Raw genomic sequence first — 17,623 nt, 5'->3', positions numbered from 1 at the left:
TGGTGGACAAAAAGACCACATTTCTCCCAGAACACCATCAGGCCGATGGCCTAAAGTATCCCCAAAACCCTATCATGTGGTTAGAGACTGGAGGGAAAGTGGGTGAAAAATGCTCCATTTCCCCAGCAAGGGGGAAGGTGAGGTCTTGGAGGACCACCAGAACTGGCGCCAGAAGGCATGTTCTGTGCACCACCTTGAGGAAACTATGGTGAGCAAAAGGAGCCATCCATTCCTGCAAGAAGGCACATTTGTGGGCCGAAAAATCCCAGAAAAGTGGACAAGATAGTGGTGGACGGTAGTGGTGGACAAGGACCAGATAGGTCCCTGGCGTGACAGTGCTCTGCATGCGAAATGGCCTGAAGGGAAGGCCCATGAAAGCCAGACGAACAATCAGGACCATAGCACACAAGTTCAGGCTGGTGCCTGGATGGTTTTTCCAGGTGGACCAGGGAGATAATACAGTAAGCAAAAGGAGCCACATTCCCTAGTACATGTACAGGTTTGTGGCTTACAGGATCCCAGGGGAGGTCAATCTGGTAACTGGTAGGTTCCCCAAGCACCAGTGCCAGTTCAGTAAAGGTAGCCAAATGTCCACTCAATTATCCTGCAAGTCAGAAGGCTAGCAGCCCAAAGATTTCTGGAATCCAGGTGCTACAGTTGGCTGGTTCCTAGAAGGTACCCAGAAGTACCCTCAAGACTACTGCAAGGTGCTGACAGCGGCTGAAGAGAGCCAGGATTTCCCAAGCTATCAGGCTGATGCACACAAAAAGCTACATTTCCTTGGTGAGCCTACAGAAAGAGTCCACATGAGACCCTATAGTTGGAGCTGAGGCAGGATGGCAGCCAGAAGACATCCTGGACCTTGAAAGGACAGATGGCATGTGTGCAAAAGATTCCATGGGTCTACACTGCAAGGGTCATATAGTGGCCAAAAGGATTCTGGTTTCCCATCTGATGGTTTGCAGAGCCTATAACCAAGCTTGCAGACGGGCACGTGACCTAAAGGGCTCCCAGGGCCTGGCCACAGAAGAAACACCAGATAGATTCTGTTTCTAAAGTACGTGCTATCCAACTAACTGTTATTTAGCTATCTGAATAAGGTGTTTCCTTCCCTCCAGGAGCCTGTATTATAAAATGATATGAAATATGATTTTTTTAAAAAAGCTACGTGATTGCTAACAAATGCTCTAGAGCAATGTGTATCGTACTTCAAAGTGCAGACGAATCACCTGGAGAGCTTGTTTGAAATTCTCCTTTAGCAGTTCTGAGGTGGAGCCTGAGATTTAGCATAGCTAATTAGATGATAATCAGGTGATGCCAATGCTGATTTACTACTTTTGAATGGCAGAGACCTAGGGCCACTGAGCCACTAGCAACATGTGGCTAGTTATTATAATTACATTTAAATTTAAAAGTAGTTCCTCAATCTTACTAGCTACATTTCAAGTTCTTAGTAGCTGTTTGTAGCTAGTGGCTACCACCCTGGACAGCAAAGATACAAATCATTTCCATCTTATGTAGATAGTTCTCTAAGAAATAAATGACCGTATATTGTTGGGCGATTCAAAGAAGTCTTTATCAATATTGTCTGGATCTGGAAATGTAAGTAGGATTGTGATGGAAGAAACATTTAATGTGGAAGTAAATACTAGAAGGCAGCTGTGTTTGTCAGAAATAAGAGGGAGCTCTGGATTGAAAGATGCCTAGCATTGGAACCTGCCTCTGACATTTATAAGCTTTGTAATTCTGGGGGAGTTACTTAGTCTTAGTTTGCTCATGAAAAAAAAATGTCTATGTCACAAAGGATGCATGAGGTATATGCGTGAAAATATTTGCAGTGTCAGTTCCAACAGGTCCCCACCCTATAGTCTGCCTTTTCCTTCTCGTAGCTGGGGTCACATGATCCCTACCTCTGATCTCATCCTTGCCCTTAACCCCAAAGTTCAGAGTTAGCATTAACTAAGATTCCCATTGTAGGGCTGTGAAATCCTGGAATTGATATGGAGGACCTGGAATCCCAAGGCTGAGAGGTCAGTTTCCATTGGCAACGCAGTAAAGAAACAATGCCTTTTAGCGTGTTACTGTAAAGGGTGAGATATTCTTTTAGAAGATTAGCAATAGCATGCACCATAAACTAGATGTAATATAGGAGTTCCTATCATGCCTGAGCGGAAACGAATCTGACTAGCATCCATGAGGACCCAGGTTCAATCCCTGGCCTCACTCAGTGGGTTAAAGATCTGCCGTTGTCATGAGCTGTGATGTAGTTCGCAATCACGGCTTGGATCCTGCATTGCTGTGGCCGTGGTGTAGGCCAGCGGCTTCAGTTCCAATTCGACCCCTACCCTGGGAACCTCCACATGCCGTGGATGTCTAAAAAGACAAAAACAAAAACAAACTGGATGTAATATAACTCAGTAGAAGGCAGGATGTGAGACTAGAGAGGTTAATGGGACTAGATCAATGGAGAGCCTTGCCTTCCTTGTTAAGGGGTTCATATTTTATCCCATTGGTCATGGGAAATTACTGAGAAGTTCTAATCAAGGACACATTCATTGTCAGGCCATCTAATTGAAGTGGGAGGAGATATTTGAAGAGAACTTTCTGTGAGGAAGTGAAAGCAGTGGAGAAAGAGAACTCTCTAGTGAGCGGTGATTTCAGGTTTAGAGATTTTGAAAATAGAGCCCTTTGGAGTTATCACAAGAGTTGTATGGCTGTCTTAGAACTGAAGAGGAATAAAATGAATTTAAATATAAGCTGAGACACCCCATTATTTGAGAAGGTGGGTGAAATGGAAGTATGTCATTTCAAAAGTAGTCAAGTAAGGACTGTCTCCAAGAAAATTTCTTATGTTAAGCTGAAGGTGCCTGAATTTCAAGCACTATAACTTAAAGCACTGGATTTTTCTGAAATAACATGTAACCCATCATTTGTTCTTTGTCCCTGCTTCCTAACCATTATGATGAAAAGCCATCTTAGAATTAGTCTTAGAAAGCCACGTTCCTACACATTTGGGGAGGTGGGGATGTGAGGAGGTGATCAGTGAATGATACAGGAGCATATGGTATAAACAAGTTGACCACTAAATATTGTTATGTGGACTATCTGCCACTGGAGTTAATGACAGCAGATATTTTCTTTTTGATCATTTTATAAAACTGTGAATAGGCTGCATTGTTTGTAATTCTAAGCCAAATAAAAATGGCTTGGGGACCAGTCACGATTAGAATTATCTACCTCACCTGTCTTCTACTGTGGAAGGGTGGCAGGGCATTTCTTTCTGGCCAGTTTAGCCTTTTTTATGATCCTTCCCTTCTCCCTTATTTCTGGGCAGAATTACATCATGTTGTAAAACACTATACCACTTAAAACTATAGGCAAAAATACAGCAGTCCTTGCTACTAGGTTTGGAGGATCTTTTTAAATAATATAAAACAAATGACTCATATTTTAGGGACTACTTCTTAACTTTAATATAAACAGCTACACTATTTTTCTATCTCAATTTCTTATATTCAGGGCCTATTCCAGTTTTATATCCAGGCCTATTATTATTTGGAATTGGGCAGAAAAAATGGAGGCATTAGAATTTGGGCACCAAGTTGTTGATTTGAAACTGTGTACTGGTTTATATGATTTTTTAAGTGGCCAAAGAAATTTTCAGCATTTTAGGTTCCAGCTTTTATACTTTCAAAGTTTATTTCCAGCCTCTTTCAAACCCTTTCTCTGAATTCCATGAATATGGTATTACTTCCTACATGGTGCTGAGGCTCCTAGTTCACTTGTGTTCAGCTGCAAAAAAAAAAAAAAAAAAAAAAAAGGGAAAAGCTACGTTTCTTCCCTGTGTTTTCCACACACAAGCCAAGTCACTGCTTTCTGGAGATTAATATCTGTAAGCTAATTCTGAAGTTGTTAACTTCAAGAATCAGAGCAATTGGCATGCGTTTTAAAATACAGGGTTTAAGGTTTAAGATGATCTCGCCTACTCATTTGTGAGAGCTGTGTGACATAGCCATGTGTTCTTTCTAGAGGGTTCCAGCAAAGACTTTATTTCAATTGCTTTAACTGGATTTTGGAACATTTTTAGAGAGTGTAGATGAACTCCCAAACACAAAGCAAATCTCTGCTACTTGATTTGTTGTAAAACCATAACATGTTTTCCATTGATTTCCAGCCTAGCCACATTCTTCAGACTTCCCCTCATTCCTGAGCTTGAAAAACTTGAATAGAAAAGAAGCTGTGATGACTCTTTTCAACAAATTCTGATTCCAAGTGCCCATGGGAGCAATGACAAGAAACACAGTTCATGTTTCAAAACTAATAGGATACTAGAAAAAGTACAAATATTCTCAAAGAATCCTGTACAAACTTTGCAACAATCTGTTTTCTTTTTTTATTTTATTTTATTTTATTGTCTTTTTGCCTTTTCTAGGGCCGCTTCCTCTGCATATGGAGGTTCCCAGGCTAGGGGTCTAATCAGAGCTGTAGCCACCTTTTCTAGGGCCACTCCCTCTGCATATGGAGATTCCCAGGCTAGGGGTCGAATCAGAGCTGTAGCCACTGGCCTACGCCAGAGCCACAGCAACACAGGATCTGAGCTGCGTGTGCAACCTACACCACAGCTCACGGCAACGCTGGATCCTCAACCCACTAAAGCAAGGCCAGGGATCTAACCCACAACCTCATGGTTCCCAGTCGGATTTGTTAACCACCAAGCCACAATGGGAACTCCAACAATCTGTTAATAAGCAAATATTTTCCATAGCTTACACAATATCCTGAAACATTTCTACCTACCCTTAATAGTGTCTCTAGGCAAGCACGACAAATGACTGTGAAAAGCCAAGAGCTAAAATATTATCAAATCCCAAAAGTTTAAATTTCTTTTTTAAATGAAAACTTTACCTCTCTGTAATCTAAGTTCCTTAGGATTTGTTCTTATTTTTGTTTCAAGCCCTGGAGAATCTGTGCTCATTTTTTTTGTTTGTTTATTTTAGCTCTTTTCCAAAGAAAAATAGCATGTTAACATAGGGTAAGTTAGCAATAGCACCAAAAACAAAACAGATTACTTATTTGATTTTCTCAACCTTTATTCCCTCCTTAAGCTGGTTTCAGGGCTCTTAACTAGGAGTGCTCCCAAGATGACATATTAAGATTTTACATGTCAAAGTTACGAGGAAGAGAACAGGCAAACATTTAAAGCTAAAAATGTGACACAGAAATAATATGGTAAGTTCCCACAGAGCTTTGTCATTGTTGAGCCGTAGATTTGACAATCATTAATGTGCTATTAATAAGTCTTACTGTTAGGGGGACTGACTTCACCAGCCTCAGGAAGTTTGTTCTTTAGACAGCCATTGCTTTAAGCGGCCTGTCAAATTGATTCAGACATGCAAGGTAAGAAAGAGATGTAATTAAATCTTTTCAAATAGACTGGCTAAGCACACATCTGCTGCCACTGATAGATACAATTTGGGAGTTTCTGTGATTTCTTTACCCTCTCCCTTAATAGATTTTTAAAATGATCTTGAATACTTTAAATGCCTATCAGCCCATAGTAGAATTGGTGTTACTTGGAAATGTTAAGCCATTTCTCAGAAGAATAAAGAAAATTCACCTCACGTAACTAGCTGGTAATTTTTCCTAACACTAACGGTGTGTGGCATATATGACATGTACACATTGGTATGTATTATTGCCTTACATTTTGGGTTGATAGACAGTAGAAATGGCAAAGATTAGATCACCTGTCAAAGTAACTTTAAGATTGTCTTCCTCTGACTTTTTGCCCAGGCATTGAAAAGTAAGTGGAAATGGAAACTTCATTTCCTATTTGGGGGTGAGAACACTGTTTCAGGCAGGGAACTTGCACAGCATTACATTGACTCAGTGCTCTGTCTCTAGCTCTGTCTGGATTCTACAGAGCTCACATGTGTGCAAATGCCATCTCTTCCCACTTGTGCCCTTGTTTCTCTTTCTCTCATCACACTCTTAGTTTCCTTTAGCTCTGTCATAGATCCTTGACCTTCCTACCTCAGGGAAGACAGAATAAATTCCAGGACTGTGTGTCTTACTATAAATGTGTGGGTAAGGCTGGACTGAGCACAAGTAAAGGTCACCTTGCGGTTGCCCTGCTTGATCTATGCCCTTTTGTGAACAGTAATGGTAAATATATCAGCTCTTAGCCTTGAGGTAGCTCTAAATACCAGATTCATAGAGAAATCCAATGGGAAAAAGCACTCTCTCCGTAAAGGGTTTTTCAGGCCTTTTGCTACTAAAATCAGCTATTTTGCCTTGAGAAAAATGGCCTTTTCATTTATGTGTGAAATTTGGTCTACCATGAATGGAAAAATGTCTTTAAAATGCCAGCAATGCCCCCATCTGAAGGATTCTCCACTTGCTCAATACTTCTGACTGTCCCTGTTGAGTTGCTTAGCCTTTGTACTCCTAAAACATTCTGAGACTGCTGCTGAAATGTAACATTTTTTGTTGAGATCTATCAGTGATACAGTAAAACCTTACTCCAGTATGCAGTACTGGGGAAACACTTGCTTCTGAAACTAGGATATATTGAGTAGTTACAGTGGTATGCACTTTGGGGATACCAAAAAAAGAAAAAGCATGTATCGAATTGCACAAAATGTTTTCCAATCTGATGGGAAGGCAAAGTATATACAAATGGAAAAACAGCAAAGACTTATGAAGCAACAAAGAGTAACGTGTAATAACCATTGTATCAGTGAGCTAGTGCTACTACTCACCACACAATCTCAGGGGCTTACAGTAAGAATTGATTTCTCTGTGATTCAGCTAGAGTTTGGCTCATGTAGGCTGAGCTCAGCTGGGATTGGCTCCAGGCCTTGAGTTTGATACAGACCTCGTCCACTTGTGTGTCAGTCTTGTACCAAAGGGCACCCTGTGCATATTCTGAAGGTGATCGAGGCAAAAATCTCTCAGAGAAAAGAGCAAAGCCAGCAATGTCTCTTAAGCCATAATCTTGAAGTAGCACAGTCAGATGTGCCAACATACCATTAGCTAAAGCAAATCATATGGCCCAGTCCACCATCAATGGGGCATGGGAATGTACTCCTCCTATAAAGTAGGGAAAAGAGGGCGTGAATAATTACTGAAGAAATAACTCTAATCTCTCACAACTCTATGGATTTTTCAGTGCAGAAGTAACAAAGACTAGAGAAATCTATGTGGTATGTGGGTTACAGCAGGAGTTCTGAGAAATCTAGGAATTGCAGATGCCTTCGTGGCAGTTACGGTAATAATCTAAGACTCAGGGCCTATCTATAAACTGTCTATAAAATTTTTCATGGCTCATTCAGCAAGAAGATAAGTTACAGTTTTCTCATCTTAAATGAAACAGGGGGAAATGCAGTAAGCTCTCTAAACCAGAACATATTAGAAAAATAAAACTTATTCTTCCATTATAAAATTAGTATCTATGTAGTTTTTCAGTGGTATTTTTATGTATATGTTTGCTGACATTTTAAGCTGTTCATGAACACCTCCTTTAGAAGACCTTGCTAATTGTTTCAACCAGCCTCTAAGCTGCACTCCTCCCAGATTAAAATTTGTTTGCTGCTCACAACCACTCTGGCCCTCTAACTTGGTCCTCCCTGAAATTTATTTTCATTTGATACAGTCTTAATTACATACCCAGAGATGGTTACATAGGGGAAATGTCTCTCTGTGATGTCATATATTTAGCTTGTTTCACTTATACTTTTCAGGGACATGTGCTTTATAAGTCTCCAGCATATAGTTCATAGTGAGTATGTATGTAAGAAGAATGTAAACCAAAGTTCTCACTCTTCCTCTTAAATAGCTGTAATAGGGTTAATTCATCTGAATGACAATTAAAATTCATTAACAAAAAGAAAACATTTGAATATAGAGTTGGGACACTATGTGAAATTTTACTGTAAGGAATTCCATCTCTTTCTCAAACTAGCTGTATGACCTTCAGAAAGACACATTCTCTGGGTGGTAGTTTTTTCCCTGTTTTTTGAAAAAAAAAAAAAGGATAGGACTAGATCAACTTTAGAATTTTAGTGTTGCTTCTTTCAAGTTGAAGTAGTAACATGTTTTAAATTCTATGATCAGGTTAAGATAAAATACATATCAAGAGCAAGATAAATATAGGGAGCATAGGATCCAAGTTGACATAGGGAGGAAAAAAAGGAACATAATTAGGCTTCTACCATTGAGAACAGAAGTATAAGTCTCAGAATAAGGGAGTTCAAGAAGCAGAGTCAGACATACAGGGCCAAAGTTTCAAGATGAGACACTTGGCCCACCCTGGCAGCCTGCCTGGACATCACTGGTCTGATTCTGGAGCACTGGCTTACTCCTAGAAGAGCATTTACCTTCAGCACCGCAGGCAAAAAGATGTTGAATAACAGAGCTTTGCAAGATGATAAAAGTTATGTGCCTCACAAATTGGTAGTTCATCAATGATGCTCTAAGTCCCTGTCTGTACATATCATAGACAGTGTTCTTTTTTATCTGTTAGAAAAGCTTTTCTTTCTCATTGTAAAATTGGGCAATATTCTATCTTTGAGTCTCCCCAGAGTTATGATTTCTTAAAGAAAGATGACATTAGTTCCATGGAATCCTTGAAGTACACTGCAAAGTATTTCCCATTGGTAACTCCTTACTTTGATTTTCTCTTTTTTAATTTTTTATTATAGTTGATTTACAATGTTCTGCCAATTTCTGCTTTGATTTTCAATGTAAACCACACACATTCAAATTCCTCTAACAGTTATAATGCTTCCATCTTTTAAAAGAAAGTCATGAGTATATTCTGAAATTGAGTATGCTACTGTTTTCTTGAAAGAAAATCCAGGTTATATGATATGTGGAATGGCACATATTTTGCAAACTGTATGATATTAGTAAGTCACTATTAATTTTGATACTGTAGAGATATGAGGATAATGTTCAGGGACTTTTATCTGGTGCTCAAAATTCTAGGACATTTTATGCATTGATAGGAGAAAAGCAATGATCAAAGACTTAAGAAACATAGATAATAGATTTTTCTGAATGGGATAATTCTTTTTTTCTATTTGAAACATGTCTTTAAGACATCCTGAATGTAAAGGTCAGCAATGATTAATTTAGAAAATGTGAATGTTAATTAAAAGCACGGCTTCAAAAGAAACCTTTTAAACATTTGGCTCATGCTGATTAATTAGAAGGGCAAAAATTACTCCTTTGTGTAAATAAATAGTTTCTTCCTCTAAGTAATGTGAATACATACCTGTTTGGGTTGTATGACGAGAGGAAGTCATTAGGCAAGTGAAATAAAGTCACATTGACTTAGACATTTTAAATCATTTCTGGTAGTAGGCTTTATGGAGCTCTACCAGTGTACTGGTTCTCATCCAATGGAGACAAAAGCCAAAGTTACCGGGCTATAAAAAGGTGGAAGTCTACACCATGGTTTTATATTTGTAGGTCAATGCAAACCCAGTGGCACAAATATTCTAGGATTTCTCCTGCCGTAAATTTTGATCTGACTACTCAGTGATGTACTTTGTAGAATACCACAATTGGTCATGTCTTGAACGTATCTCTTACCCAAATGAAGCTATTTATTTATATTTACTGTTAAAACCTATATTCAGAGAGTTTTACAAACTGCTCTTGCTTCCCTTTCGTATAGACTAAAATGTAAGACATTTATAAGTAGATAATATTTTGCATAAAGTCTTCAAACCTTTTCAAAATCTTTGTCATGAAGTAGAGGCAGCCTAAATAACCAAGGGAGTTTATATCAGGTTGAAAAATTTGCTTCATGCTAAATTGTTGCTGTGTGCATGTGTGTGCAATGCACATAAACATGCAAAGTGAGATACATTCATATAGGATTTGTTACACCCACATGGGAGACCCTTGGGGCCCTTCCTTAGAAAACATATAACATATCACAGTGATTCAGTGTGCTCCCTGCTCACCACTCTATCCCAAAGAGATAAAATCTGTTCAAATTAGTGCTAAGGGCAGCAGTGACAAGGATAAAGCTGAGGGAGGTCATGGCTATAGCGCTTGATTATGTAGGTTAGGGTATGGTTATGAATTGATGAACTGTATTCTTTACAATAATACTTTTTTGTATATTTTCTCAACTGTACACCCCATTATGAGTCATTGGGACATTGCGAATGTCTGGTTTCCAAAGGAAGAGCCCTGTTAAAATTATCTGAATATCCCAACTTGTTATACTAGAGATAATGACTAAGAACCAGTTTCCCTTCTAGCCTTTTTTTAATTCACAGTTATATTGAATAGATATAGGCATTGAGTAGATGTTATAGGACCTATTCTTTTCTATTTTGAATGTCTTTCTAAGTTGATCATGAAATCTAAATCTCAAGATTTATGAGTTACATTAAAATATAATTACTGATTGATTAGAGTTTTGACAAAATTTTTGCAATATGCATTATTTTACTTGAGGATATATTGCAAAATTTAAAATATACTTTTAAACTGTGTTTTAAAACTCATCCATTAAAAATAAGCATTATTTATCATATATATTTTATGTATTTTAAAACATCAGTTGATATTCAAAAAATTCGGCATATCTTATTTCTTCAGTAACATCATTAAAACAGATTGTGCCGTGAGGAGGGAAAAAGAATAGAGTAAAACATTTTTTTCATTCTGATTCCCATCCTCTACAACTCTCTTAATATTCTACAGGAATTAAAATGAATTTGGGTATTGGTAGTAATTTATTTGCTTATTCATATAAATTCATGTAATGAATCAACAGAGTTTTGTTCTTAATTCAGACAGGAAATGACTACTGTATAAATATAACAAAATTTTAACATTTTAAAAAAGGACTGAATTTCTTAATTATTTAGATAAAACCGTAGGGGTTTTTGTTCTCTAATATGGAACCAAACATTTTTTTTTCCTGTTGAATTCTGTTATGTAGGTTCCCAGGCTAAATATATCATTGGTAGGTTGTTGAGTAAGGAAGGATCTTGCCTCCTGTGAGTTCGCATGCATGCATAGTCATCTACATATCTAAATCTTTTTTTAATTTAATTTTTTTTAATTGTTATATCCTCAGAGTTCCCATCGTAGCACAGTGGTTAACGAATCCAACTAGGAACCATGAGGTTGCGGGTTAGATACTTGGCCTTGCTCAGTGGGTTAAGGATCCGGCATTGCTGTGAGCTGTGGTGTAGGTTGCAGACATGGCTTGGATCCTGCATTGCTGTGGCTATTGTGTAGGCCGGTGGCTACCGCTCTGATTAGACCCCTAGCCTGGGAACCTCCATATGCCGTGGGAAGTGGCCATAGAAAAGGCAAAAAGACAAAAAATAAGTAAATAAATAAACATAAATAAATAAACAAATAAATAGTTATATCCCCCTACAGTTTTTTTCCTACTGTACAGCATGGTGACCCAGTTACACATACATGTACCACATTCTATTTTCGCAGATTATCATGCTCCATCTTAAGTGACTAGACATAGTTCCCAATGCTAAACAGCAGGATCTCATTGATAATCCATAACAAAGGCAATAGTTTGCATCTACTAACTCCAAGCTCCCAAACCACCATACTCCCTCCCCCACCACTTGGCAAATACAAATCTAATCTACAAATCCATGGTTTTGTTTTCTGTGGAAAGGTTCATTTGTGCCTTATGTTAGATTCCAGATATAAGTGATATCATATGGTATTTGTCTTTCTCTTTCTGACCTATTTCACTCAGGATGAGAGTCTCTAGTTCCATCCATGTTGCTTCAAATGGCATTATTTTGTTCTTTTTTATGGCTGAGTTGTATTCTATTGTGTATATATACCACATTTTCCTAATCCAATCATCTATCAGTGGACATTTGGGCTGTTTCTATGTCTTGGATATTGTGAATAGTGCTGCAATGAATATGCGGATGCATGTATCTTTTTCAAGGAAAGTTTTGTCCTGATATATGCCCAAGAGTGGGATTCCTGCGTCATATGGTAGTTCTGTGTATAGATTTCTAAGGTACCTCCATACTATTCTCCATAGTGGTTGTACCAGCTTACATTCCCACCAAGAGTGCAGGAGGGCTCCCTTTTCTCCACACCCCCTCCAGCATTTGTTATTTGTGGACTTATTAATGATGGCTATTCTGACTGGGTGAGGTGGTGTCTCATGGTACTTTTGATTTGCATTTCTCTAATAATCAGGGATGTTGAGCATTTTTTTCATGTGCTTATTGGCCATCTGTATATCTTCCTTGGAGAAATGTCTCTTCAGGTCTTTGGCCCATTTTTCCATTGGGTGGTTGGCTTTTTCGATGTTGCATTGTATAAGTTACTTGTATATTCTAGAGATTAAGTTCTTGTCAGGTGCATCATTTGAAACTATTTCCTCCCATTCTGTAAGTTGTCTTTTTGGTTTCTTTTTGGTTTCCTTTGCTGTGCAAAAGCTTGTCAGTTTGATTAGGTCCCATGGGTTTATTTTTGCTCTTATTTCTGTTGCTTTGGGAGACTGATCTGAGAAAATATTCATACAGTTGATGTCAGAGAATGTTTGCCTATGTTCTCTTCCAGGAGTTTGATGGTGTCTTGTCTTAAATTCAAGTCTTTGGGCCATTTTGAGCTTATTTTTGTGCATGGCATGCAGGTGTGTTCTAGTGTCATTGCTTTGCATGCAGCTGTCCAGGATTCCCAGCAATGCTTGCTGAAAAGACTGTCTTTTTCCCATTTTATGTTCTTGCCTCCTTTGTCAAAAATTAATTGACCATAGGTGTCAGGGTTTATTTCTGGATTCTCTATTCTGTACCATTGGTCTATATGTCTGTTTTGGTACCAGTACCACACTGTCTTGATGACTGTGGCTTTGTAATATTGCCTGAAGTCTGGGAGAGTTATACCTCCTGCTTGGTTTTTCTTCCTCAGAATTGCTTAGGCAATTCTGGGTCTTTTATGGTTTCATATAAATTTCTGGATTGTTTGTTCTAGTTCTGTGAAAAATGTCCTGGGTCATTTGATAGGGATTGCATTGAATCTGTAGATTGCTTTGGGTAGTATGGCCATTTTTACAATATTAATTTTTCCAACCCAGGAGCATGGAATATCTTTCTGTTTCTTTACATCTTCTTTAAATTCCTTGATGAATGTTTTATAGTTCTCAGCATATAGGTCCTTTACCTCCATGGCCAGGTGTATTCCCAGGTATTTGATTTTCTGAGGTGCAATTTTAAAAGGTATTGTATTTCTGTATTCCTTTTCTTACATTTCATTGTTAATATACAGAAATGCAGCTGATTTCTGAATGTTAATCTTATAACCTGCTACTTTGCTGAATTTGTTGATCAGTTCAAGTAGTTTTTGGGTTGAGTCCTTAGGGTTTTCTATGTATAGTATCATGTCATCTGCATACAGTGACAATTTTACCTCCTCTCTTCCTATTTGGATCCCTTTTATTTCTTTTGTTTGTCTGATTGCTGTGGCTAGGACTTCCAGTACTATGTTGAATAACAGTGGTGAGAGTGGGCATCCTTGTCTTGTTCCAGATTTTAGTGGGAAGGCTTTCAGCTTCTCTCCATTGAGTATTCTATCTGCTGTGGGTTTGTCATAAATGGCTTTGATTATGTTCAGGAATGTTCCCTCTGTACCCACTTTGGTGAGAGTTTTGATCATGAATGGATGTTGGACTTTTTCAAATGTTTTCTCTGCATCTATTGAGATGATCATATGGTTTTTGACACTCATTTTGTTAATGTGGTGTATGACGTTCATTGATTTGTATATGTTGAACCATCCTTGTGAACCTGGGATGAATCCCATCTGGTCATGGTGTACTGTCTTTTTGATATGTTGTTGGATTCGGTTGGCTAAAATTTTGTTGAGAATTTTTGCATCAATATTCATCAAAGATATTGGCCTATAGTTTTCTTTTTTGGTGGTATCTTTGTCTGGTTTTGGAATTAGGGTGATGGTGGCATCATAGAATATCTTTGGGAGTGTTCCTTCCTCTTCACCCTTTTGAAAAAAGTTTATGGAGGATGGGCACCAGTTCCTCTATGTATGTTTGGTAGAATTTGCCTGTGAAGCCATCTGGCCCTGGACTTGTATTTGTAGGGAGTGTTTTTAGGACATATTCAATTTCATTTCTAGTGATTGGTCTGTTCAGTTGATCTATTTCTTCTTGATTCAGTTTTGGCAGGCTGTAAGTCTCTAGAAAGTTGTCCATTTCTTCTAGGTTGTCAAAATTGTTGGCATACAATTGTTCATAGTATTCTCTCATTTTTTTTGTATTTCTATAATATCCATTGTGACTTCTCTTTTTCATTTCTAATTTTGTTTATTTGGGTTTTTTCTCTCCTCTTCTTAGTGAGTCTAGCCAGAGGTTTGTCAATTTTGTTCACCTTTTCAAAGAACCAGCTCTTGGTTTTATTGTTTTTTTCTGTTGTTTTTTGAATCTATTTTATTGATTTCCTCTTTGATCTTTATGATTTCCCTCCTTCTGCTGACTTTATGTTTTGTTTGTTCTTGTTTTTCTAATTCATTTAGGTGTTGGGTTGTTGATTTGAGATTTTTCTTCTTTTATGAAGAAGGCCTGTATTGCTATGAATGTCCCTCTGAGCACTGCTTTTGTGGCACCCCAGATTTTGAGTGGATGTATCTTCATTATAATTTGTCTCAAGGTATATTTTAATTTCCTTCTTGATTTCTTCATTGACCTATTGGTTTTTTAGTAGCATGTTGTTTAGTCTTCATGTTGTAAGTTTTTTATTATTTCTTTTCCTGTGGTTGATTTCTAATTTCATGCCACTGTGGTTAGAGAAGATACTTGAAATAATTTCTATACTCTTAAATTTGTTAAGGTTAGCTTTGTGCCCCATTATGTGATCAATTCTTGAGAATATTCCATGTGCACTTGAGAATGTATATTCTGGTTTTTTTTTTTTTGGATGTGATGTCAGTTAAGTCTAACTTTTCTTTTTTTTTGGATGAAAATGTCAGTCAAGTCTAACTTTTCTATTGTGTCCTTTAGGATGTCTGTTGCCTTATTGATTTTCTTTCTAGAGGATCTGTCCATTGATGTGAGTGGGGTGTTAAAGTCTCTGACTATTATTGTGTTCCCATCGATTTCTCCTTTTATGTCTGTTAGTATTTGTTGGAAGTATCTCGGTGCTCCTATATTAGGGGCATATATATATTGACGATTGTAATATCCTCTTCTTGAATGGATCCTTTAACCATTAAATAGTGTCCTTCTTTGTGTTTCTTTATGGCCTTTATTTTAAAGGCTATTTTGTCTGATATGAGTATTACAACTCCTGCTTTCCAGTCTCGTCCCCTGGCATGAAATATCTTCTCCCATCCCCTTGCTTTCAATCTATATGTGTCCTTTGCTCCAAGGTACATTTCTTGTAGACAGCAGATTGAAAGTTTTTGCTTTTTTATCCAATCTACCACTCTGCGTCTTTTGATTGGAGCATTCAGTCCATTAATATTTAAGGTGATTCTTGATAGAGATGTATTTATTTCCATTTTAAACCTTGTTTTCCAGTTAATTCTATGTTTCTCTTTTCTTTGTTTTCTGTTTTTGGTTGGATGGTTTCCATTTACTTTATTCTTGAGTCCTTTTCTTTTCAGTTTTTATGAATGTATTTTTGGTTTTGATTTGTGGTTTACCTGTTTTTTAAGCACGTTAAGTGCCTCCTACATCTGCTTGCTTTTGCCTAATAGTCATATAGGGTCAGACACATTATTAAAATAAAAAAAGAATCTATATTTTCTTACTTTCCTTTCCCACATTGTATGATTTTTATGTCTTTTTTTTAATATCTTCATGTTTAGATCTGTATGCTAGCTTATTTAAATGACGGCTTTCCAATTGTGGTTTCCTCCATCCTAATTCTTCTTTTTCTCTTTTTTCCCTCTCTCTTTTTTTTTTAATGTAGAGAAGCCCTTTCAGTATTTCTTTTGGAATGAGTTTAGTGTTGCTGTACTCTTTTAGCTTTTGTTTGTTGGAGAAATTCTTTATTTCCCCTTCTATTTTATTTTTTTTATTATTATTATTATTTTTGTCTTTTTGCTATTTCTTTGGGCCACTCCTGCGGCATATGGAGGTTCCCAGGCTAGGGGTCTAATCGGAGCTGTAGCCACTGGCCTATGCCAGAGCCACAGCAATGCGGGATCTGAGCCGTGTCTGCAACCTACACCACAGCTCACGGCAACGCCGGATCATTAACCCACTGAGCAAGGGCAGGGACCGAACCCGCCACCTCATGGTTCCTAGTCGGATTCGTTAACCACTGCACCACGACGGGAACTCCTCCCCTTCTATTTTAAATGATATTCTTGCTGGATAGAGTATTCTAGGTTGCAAATTTTTTCCTTTCAGAACTTTAAATATATCTTACCACTCCCTTCTGGCCTGCAGTGTTTCTGTAGAGAAATCAGCTGATAGCCTTATGGGGGTTCCCTTATAATTAATGCTTTGCTTTTCCCTTGCTGCCTTTAGAATCCTCTCTTTATCTTTACTTTTGCCATTTGCCATTTTTATTATTAATATGTCTTAGTGTGGGCCTGTTTGGGTTCAGCTTGTTTGGGGCCCTCTGTGCTTCCTGTATCTTGATATCAGTATCCTTTAGATTTGGAAAGTTTTCATCCATAATTTCTTCAAATATATTTTAAATCCCCTTTTCTTTTTCTTCTCCTTCTGGAATTCCTATTATGCATAGATTGGCCCGCTTTGTATTTTCCCATAGGTCTCTTATATTTCTTTCATGTTTTTTTCATTTGGTTTTTCTGTCTGCTGTCTGGATTGGGTGATTGCCATTATTTTATCTTCCACATCACTAATTCGTTCCTCTGTATTATTCATTATGCCCTTTAGTGCCTTTAGCTCAGTTTGTATCTCTGCAAATGAATTTTCTAGTTCTTCTTGGCTCCTCCTTATATTTTCTAGTTCCTTTCTAAAGGAATCTGCTTTACTGTTCATATCCTCTCTTAATTCCTTCAGTATTTTCAATACCTCCCTTTTGAACTCAATGTCTGTCAGACTGCAGAGGTCTATTTCATTGTTGACTGCTTTAGGTGAATTCTTCTGTTCCTTTAATGGGGAATGGTTTCTGTGCTTCTTCATCTTGCTTATGTTTTTCTTTTTCTGTGAGTTTGGGGAAGCCAAACTATAGTCTTGTAAGTCTATTTCTATGCAAGAATACCCCTTTGTAATTTTTGGGGGGGTTACTATTTATTTTTGGTGGGAGTTTGAATCTTTGCTGTCTCTTTCTTCAGTGTGAGCAGGCTGTTGTTCCCAGGGTTCTCAGTGTGTTTTCAGGGAGACAGAGGCATTGGGTAGGGCCGGAAGTCAGTGTCTGGTTGTTGGGCTCTCAATAGCAGCAATGACCTGCAGTAAAGTGGCAAAGGCTACTCCTAGTTGGAGGAGGCTGAGAAGTGGTAATGAGCTCTAGGCAGATCTACAAGGTGAACAGAGCATTTGGCAATAGCAACAGTAGGGTACATGAGTTCCCAGGGAAGTGAGAGCAACAACAGCTTGTGTTGGATTGCAGTGCCCTCATCTGAGATGATTGGAACCACAGGTAGTTCCTGTTCAGGGACCCCTAGTGGGAGT

The sequence above is a fragment of the Phacochoerus africanus genome, chromosome X (assembly GCF_016906955.1).
Source record: "Phacochoerus africanus isolate WHEZ1 chromosome X, ROS_Pafr_v1, whole genome shotgun sequence".
Taxonomy (NCBI): Eukaryota; Metazoa; Chordata; class Mammalia; order Artiodactyla; family Suidae; genus Phacochoerus; species Phacochoerus africanus.
This window is presented reverse-complemented; position numbering follows the sequence as displayed.